Source organism: Cetorhinus maximus, unplaced genomic scaffold (genome assembly GCF_964194155.1).
Source record: "Cetorhinus maximus unplaced genomic scaffold, sCetMax3.hap1.1 HAP1_SCAFFOLD_1054, whole genome shotgun sequence".
Lineage (NCBI taxonomy): Eukaryota > Metazoa > Chordata > Chondrichthyes > Lamniformes > Cetorhinidae > Cetorhinus > Cetorhinus maximus.
In genome coordinates this window covers 60,001-68,720 of record NW_027596996.1, presented here as the reverse complement: position 1 = coordinate 68,720, position 8,720 = coordinate 60,001, and positions in this window count along the sequence as shown.

The window sequence follows — 8,720 nt, the reverse complement described above, 5'->3', positions numbered from 1 at the left end:
GTGTCGGCCGTAATCTAACCGGGGATTAGGATACAGAGAAGTGTAGGTTGTAATCTAAATGGGGGATTTGGATTCAGAGATGTGTAGTCTGTAATCTAATCGGACTTGGATACAGAGATGTGTCGGTTGTAATCTAATCGGATTTGGATACAGAGATGTGTCGGCTGTAATCCAATCGGATTTGGATACAGAGATATCTCGGATGTAATCCAATCGGATTTGGATACAGAGATTTGTCGGCTGTAATCTAATCGTATTTGTATACAGAGATGTGTAGGCTGTAATCTAATCGGATTTGGATACAGAGATGTGTCGGCTGTAATCTAATCGGAATTGGATACAGAGATGTGTCGGCTATAATTTAATAGGTCTTGGATTCAGAGATGTGTGGGCTGTAATCTAGTCATGGTCTTGGATACAGAGATGTGTCGGCTGTAATCTAATCGGACTTGGATACAGAGATGTGTCGGCTGTAATCTAATCGGATTTGGATACAGAGATGTGTCGGCTGTAATTTAATAGGTCTTGGATACAGAGATGTATCGGCTGTAATCTAATCGGAATTCGATACGGAGATGTGTCGGCTGTAATTTAATAGGTCTTGGATACAGAGATGTGTCGGCTATAATTTAATAGGTCTTGGATACAGAGATGTGTTGGCTGTAATCTAGTCATGGTCTTGGATACAGAGATGTGTCGGCTGTAATCTAATCGGACTTGGATACAGAGATGTGTCGGCTGTAATCTAATCGGAACTGGATACAGAGATGTATCGGCTATAATCTAATCGGGGAACTTGGATACAGAGATCATAAGACAAAGATCTCAATGTTTAGTATTTCTCCAGCCATCTACTCAGATCACCCCGAAAACTATCCTTCCAATAAAATTCAAATATCATGCAGATATAGCATGAATAGGATAGATTCTATAATTGATGCAATTTATTTGTCTTTTGCATATATAATGGGTACAATCGGCAAATCATATCCTGTGTATTAAAATTGTCATGAGGACATGTAGTTAAATTACAATAAATTCATAATCTTGATTTTGAAGATGAATGTTCAGAGGAATGGTGTCTTCCAATTATTTTGCCTTTGATAATCTCAAACTTACAAAATACTATGATATTTCAGGAGATAAAAAGACTTTGAGAAATTGCAAACCAAATGTTGCTGTTAGTTTATTGGTGCTTATGTCAGGTGTACGGGTTTAAAGCAATGCAAGTATATTTTTTCATTAAATTTCAGATTACTTAAACTGTAATCTAATCGGGGACTCGGATACAGAGAAGTGTAGGCTCTAATCTATTCGGATTGGATTCAGAGATTTGTAGGCTGTAATCTAATGGGGGACTTGGATACAGAGATGTGTCGGCTGTAATCTAATCGGGAGTTTGGATACAGAGATGTGTCGGCTGTAATCTAATCGGATTTGGATACAGAGATGTGTCGGCTGTAATCTAATCGGACTTGGATACAGAGATATGTAGGTTGTAATCTAAACGGAGTAGTTGGATACAGAGATGTGTCGGCTGTAATCTAATCGGACTTGGATACAGAGATGTGTCGGCTGTATCCTATCGCAGTTGGATGTAGAGATATGTAGGTTGTAATCTAATTGGGGTAGTTGGATACCGAGATGTGTCGGCTGTAATCTGATTGGGGGAGTTGGATGCAGAGATGTGCCAGTTGTAATCTAATCGGGGCCTTGGATACAGAGTTGTGTAGGCTGTAATCTAAGCGGATTTGGATACATAGATGTGTCGTCTGTAATCTAATCGGGGGACTTTGATACAGAGATCTGTTCGATGCAATCTAATCGGGGGACTTGGATACAGAGATGTGTCGTCTGTAATCTAATCGGGGGGTTTGGATACAGGGATGTGTCATCTGTAATCTAATCGGGGGACTTTGATACAGAGATCTGTTCGATGTAATCTACTCGGGGGACTTGGATACAGAAGTGTGTCGGCGGTAATCTAATCGTACTTGGATACAGAGATGTGTAGGCTGTAATCTAATCGGGGGAATTGGATGCAGCGATCTATCGGATGTAATCTAATCGGGGAATTTGGATACAGAGATCTGTAGGCTGTAATCTAAGCGGATTTGGATACAGAGATGTGTAGGCTGTAATTTAATCGGGGGACTTGGATACAGAGATGTGTCGGCTGTAATCTAATCGGACTTGGATACAGAGATATGTAGGATGTAATCTAATCGGACTTGGATAAAGAGATGTGTAGACTTTAATCTAATCGGGTGTCTTCTATACATAGTTGTCTAGGCTTTAATCTAAACGGACATGGATACAGAGATGTGTAGGTTGTATTCTAATCGGGGGAGTTGGATACGGAGATGTTATGGCTGTAATCTAATCGGACTTGGATAAAGAGATTTGTAGGTTTTATTCTAATCGGGGGACTTGAATACAGAGATCTGTAGGCTGTAATCTAATCGGCGGAGTTGGATACAGAGATGTGTCTGGTGTAATCTAATCGGAGGTGGATACAGAGATGTGTAGGCTGTAGTCTAATCGGGGGACAACAATACAGAGATGTGTCAGCTGTAATCTAATCGGGGCCTTGGATACAGAGATGTGTCGGCTGTAATCTAATCGGGGGACAACAATACAGAGATGTGTCAGCTGTAATCTAATCGGGGCCTTGGATACAGAGATGTGTCGGCTGTAATCTAAGCGGACTTGGATACAGAGATGTGTCGGCTGTAATCTAATCGGGGGACAACAATACAGAGATGTGTGGGCTGTAATCTAATCGGGGGAGTTGGATACAGAGATGTGTAGGCTGTAATCTAATTGGGGAACATAGATACAGAGATACGTCGGCTGAAATATATTCAGGTGACTTGGATATAGAGATGCGTTGGGTGTAATCTAATCTAAGGACTTGGATACAGAGATGTGTCGGCTGTAATCTAATCTAAGGACTTGGATACAAAGATGTATCGGCTGTAATCTAATCGGAGTTAGATACAGAGATGTGTCGGCTGTAATATAATCGGACTTGGATACAGAGATGTGTCGGCTGTAATCTAATCGGAGTTAGACACAGAGATGTGTCGGCTGTAATATAATCGGACTTGGATACAGAGATGTGTCGGCTGTAATATAATCGGACTTGGATACAGAGATGTGTCGGCTGTAATATAATCGGAGTTAGATACAGAGATGTGTCGGCTGTAATATAATCGGACTTGGATACAGAGATGTGTCGGCTGTAATCTAATCGAGGGACATGGATACAGAGATGTGTGGGCTGTAATCTAGTCGGGGGACTTGGATACAGAGATATTATAGGTTGTAGTCTAATTGGGTGACTGGGATACAGAGCTGTGTGGACTGTAATCTAAGCGGATTTGGATATAGAGATCAGTTGGATGTAGTATAATCTGGGGATTTGGATACATAGATGTGTCGGCTGTAATCTAATCGAGGGACATAGATACAGAGATGTGTCGGCTGTAATCTAATTGGACTTGGATACAGATATGTCTAGGCCGTAGTCTAATCGGGGGACTTGGAAACAGAGATGTGTCAGCTGTAATCTGATCGGGGGAGTTATATACAGAGGTGTGTAGGCTGTAATCTAAGCGGAGTTAAATACAGAGATGTGTAGGTTGTAATCTAATCAGGGGCCGTGGATACAGAGATGTGTCGGCTGTAATCTAATCGGAGATGGATACAGAGATGTGTAGACTGTAATGTAATCGGGAGACTTGGATACAGAGATGTGTCGGCTGTAATCTAATCGGGGGACATGGATACAGAGATATGTCAGCTGTAATCAAATCGTACTTGGATACAGAGGTGTGTATGCTGTAAGCTAATGGGGGGACTTCGATACAGAGATGTGTCGGATGTAATCTAATCGGGGGACATGGATACAGAGATCTGTAGGCTGTAATCTGATCGGGGGAGTTGGATACGGAGATGTGTCGTCTGTAATCTAATCGGAGATGGATACAGAGGTGTGTAGGCTGTAATCTAAGCGGAGTTAGATACAGAGATATGTAGGTTGTAATCTAATCGGGGGACGTGGATACAGAGATGTGTCGGGTGTAATCTAATCGGAGATGGATACAGAGATGTGTCGGCTGTAATCTAATCGGTGTCTTGGATACAGAGATGTGTAGGCTGTAATCTTATCGGACTTGGAGACAGAAATGTGTCGTCTGTAACCTAATCGGGGGAGTTGGATGCAGAGATATGTGGCTGTAGTCTAATCGGGTGACTGCGATAAAGAGATGTGTCGGCTGTAATCTGATTGGGGGAGTTGGATACAGCGATCTATTTGATGTAATCTAATCGGGGGACTTGGATACAGAGATGTGTCGGCTGTAATCTAATCGAGGGACATGGATACAGAGATGTGTCGTCTGTAATCTAATCGGGGAACTTGGATACAGAGATGTGTCAGCTGTAATCTAGTTCGGGGACTTGGATACAGAGATGTGTAGGCCATAATCTAATCGGGGGAGTTGGATACAGAGATATTATAAATTGTAGTCTAATTGGGTGACTGGGATACATAGATGTGTGGACTGTAATCTAAGCGGGGGAGTTGGATAGAGAGGTGTGTAGGCTTTAATGTAATCGGACTTGGATACAGAGATGTGTCGGCTGTAATCTAATCGGGGGACTTGGATACAGAGATGTGTCGGCTGTAATCTAATCGGAATTGGATACAGAGTTTTGTCGGCTGTAATCTAATCGGGGGAGTTGGATACAGAGATATGTAGGCTGTAATCTTATCGGGTGACTGCGATACGGAGATGTGTCGGCTGTAATCTAATCGGGGCCTTGTATAGAGAGATGTGTAGGCTGTAATCTCATCGGAGTTGGATAAAGAGATGTGTCGTCTGTAATCTAATCGGGGGACAACAATACAGAGATGTGTGGGCTGTAATCTAATTGGGGGATGTGGATACAGAGATGTGTAGGCTGTAATCTAATCGGGGGAGTTGGATACAGAGGTGTGTAGGCTGTATTCTAAACGGACTTGGATACAGAGATGTGTAGGCTGTAATCTAATTGGGGAACATAGATACAGAGATACGTCGGCTGAAATGTATTCAGGTGACTTAGATATAGAGATGTGTCACTGTAATCTAACCTAGGGACTTGGATACAGAGATGTGTAGGCTGTAATATAATCGGACTTGGATACAGAGATGTGTCCGCTGTAATCTAATCGGAGTTAGATACAGAGATGTGTCGGCTGTAATCTAATCAGGGGACTTGGATACAGAGATGTGTGGGCTGTAATATAATCGGACTTGGATACAGAGATGTGTCGGCTGTAATATAATCGGTATTGGATACAGAGATGTGTCGGCTGTAATCTAATCGAGGGACATGGATACAGAGATGTGTCGGCTGTAATCTAATTGGATTTGGATACAGATATGTCTAGGCTGTAGTCTAATCGGGGAACTTGGATACAGAGATGTGTAGGCTGTAATCTAGAAGGGGGACTTTCAAACAGAGATGTGTCGGGTGTAATCTGATCGGGGGAGTTGGATACAGCGGTGTGTAGGCTGTAATCTCATCGGGGGAGTTGGATACGGAGATGTGTAGGCTGTAATCTAAGCGGAGTTAGATACAGAGATGTGTAGGTTGTAATGTAATCGGGGGACGTGGATACAGAGAGGTGTCGGCTGTAATCTAATCGGAGATAGATACAGAGATGTGTTGGCTGTAATCTAATCTGACTTTGATACAGAGATGTGTCGGCTGTAATCTAATTGGTGTCTTGGATACAGAGATGTGTAGGCTGTAATCTTATCGGACTTGGAGACAGAAATGTGTCGTCTGTAATCTAATCGGGGGAGTTGGATGCAGAGATATGTAGGCTGTAGGCTAATCGGGTGACTGCGATACAGAGATGGTTAGGCTGTAATCTAATCGGGCCATTGGATACAGAGATATGTAGGATGTAATCTAATCGGGGCCTTGTATAGAGAGATGTGTAGGCAGTAATCTTATCGGAGTTGGATACAGAAATGTGTAGGGTGTAATCTAATCGGGGTATTGGATAGAGAGATGTGTCATCTGTAATCTAATCGGGGGACAACAATACAGAGATGTGTGGGTTGTAATCTAATTGGGGGACTTGGATACAGAGATGCGTAGGCTGTAATCTAATCGGGGGAGTTGGATACAGGGGTGTGTAGGCTGCATTCTAATCAGACTTGGATACAGAGATGTGTAGGCTGTAATCTAATTGGGGAACATAGATACAGAGATACGTCGGCTGAAATGTATTCAGGTGACTTGGATATAGAGCTGTGTTGGGTGTAACCTAATCTAGGGACTTGGATACAGAGATGTGAAGGCTGTAATCTAATCAGGGGTCTTGGATACAGAGATGTGTCGGCTGTAATCTAATTGTACTTGGATACAGTGATGTGTAGGCTGTGATCTAATCGGGGGACTTGGATACAAAGATATGTCGTCTGTAAAAACAAAAAGCTAAAAGCTACTGCGGATGCTGGAAATCCAAAACAAAACAAAAACAGAATTACCTGGAAAAACTCAGCAAGTCTGGCAGCATCGGCGGAGAAGGTGTGTAGGTGTAAATAGGTGTAAATAAATAGGTGTGTAGGCTGTAATCTGATCGGTTTTGGATAAAGAGATGTGTCGTCTGTAATCTAGTTGAGGGACATGGATACAGAGATGTGTAGGCTGTAATCTATTCGGGGAACTTGGATACAGAGATGTGTAGGCTGTAATTAAGCGGATTTGGATAGAGATGTGTTGGCTGTAATCTAATTAGGGGAGTTGGATACAGAAATGTGTAGGGTGTAATCTAATCTAGGGACTTGGATACAGAGATCTGTTCGATGTAATCTAATCGGGGGACTTAGATACAGAGATGTGTTGGCTGTAATCTAGTCCGGGGAATTGGATACAGAGATGTGTCGTCTGTAATCTGATCGGGGGACATGGATACAGAGATGTGTGGGCTGTAGTCTAATTGGGGGCCTTGGATACAGAGATGTGCCGGCTGTAATCTAATCGGGGAGTTGGATACAGCGATCTATTGGATGTAATCTAATCGGGGGACTTGGATACAGAGATGTGTCGGCTGTAATCCAATTGGGGGAATTGGATACAGAGATGTGTCGGCTGTATTCTAATCGGGGGACTTGGATACAGAGGTGTGTAGGCTGTAATCTGATCGGTTTTGGATAAATAGGTGTGTAGGCTGTAATCTGATCGGTTTTGGATAAAGAGATGTGTCGGTTGTAATCTAATCAGGGGAGTTGGATACAGAGATGTGTCGGCTGTAATCTAATCGGACTTGGATACAGAGATGTGTAGGGTGTAATCTAATCTAGGGACTAGGATACAGAGATCTGTTGGATGTAACCTAATCGGGAGACTTGGATACGGAGATGTGTTGCCTATAATCTAGTCTGGGGACATGGATACAGAGATGTATAAATTGTAATCTAATCGGGGCCTTGGATACAGAGATGTGTTGGCTGTAATCTAAGCGGATTTAGATACAGAGATGTGTCGGCTGTAATCTAATTGGGGGAGTTGGATACAGAGATGTTTAAAGTGTAATCTAATCTAGGGTCTTGGATACAGAGATCTGTTCGATGTAATCTAATTGGGGGACTTGGATACAGAGATGTGTCGGCGGTAATCTAATCGTACTTGGATACAGAGATGTGTCGGCTGTAATCTAATCGGGGGAGTTTGATGCAGCGATCTATTGGATGTAATCTAATCGGGGAATTTGGATACAGAGATGTGTCGTCTGTAATCTATTCGGGGGACTTGGCTACAGAGATGTATAGGCTGTAATCTAGTCGGGGGATTTAGATAAAGAGATGTGTAGGGTGTAATCTAATCGGGGGACTTGGATACAGAGATATTATAGGCTGTAATCTAATCGGGTGACTAGGATACAGAGATGTGTAGGTGTAATCTAATCTAGGGACTTGGATACAGAGATCTGTTCGATGTAATCTAATCGGGGGACTTGGATACCGAGATGTGTCGGCTGTAATCTAGTCTGGGGACTTGGATACAGAGATGTGTCGGCTGTAATCTAATCGGGTTTGGATACAGAGATGTGTCGGCTGTAATCTAATCGGGGGACTTGGATACAGAGATGTGTCGGCTGTAATCTAATCGGACACAGAGATGTGTAGGGTGTAATCTAATCTAGGGACTAGGATACAGAGATCTGTTGGATGTAACCTAATCGGGAGACTTGGATACAGAGATGTGTTGGCTGTAATCTAATCGGGGGAGTTGGATGCAGCGATCTATTGGATGTAATCTAATCGGGGGACTTGGATACAGAGATGTGTCGGCTGTAATCTAGTCTGGGGACTTGGATACAGAGGTGTGTAGGCTATAATCTAATCGGAGTTGGATACATTGATGTGTAGGCTGCGAACAATCGGGGGATTTGGATACAGAGATGTGTCGGCTGTAATCTCATTGGGGGTTTTGGATACAGAGGTGTGTAGGCTGTAATCTAAGCGGATTTGGATACAGAGATCTGTTGGCTATAATCTAATCGGGGGAGTTGGATACAGAGATGTGTCAGCTGTAATCGCATTGTGGAATTTAGATACAGAGATGTGTTGGCTGTAATCTAATAGGTGGACTTGGATACGGAGATGTGTAGGCAGTGAACAATCAGGTTACTTGGTTACAAAGATGTGTCGGCT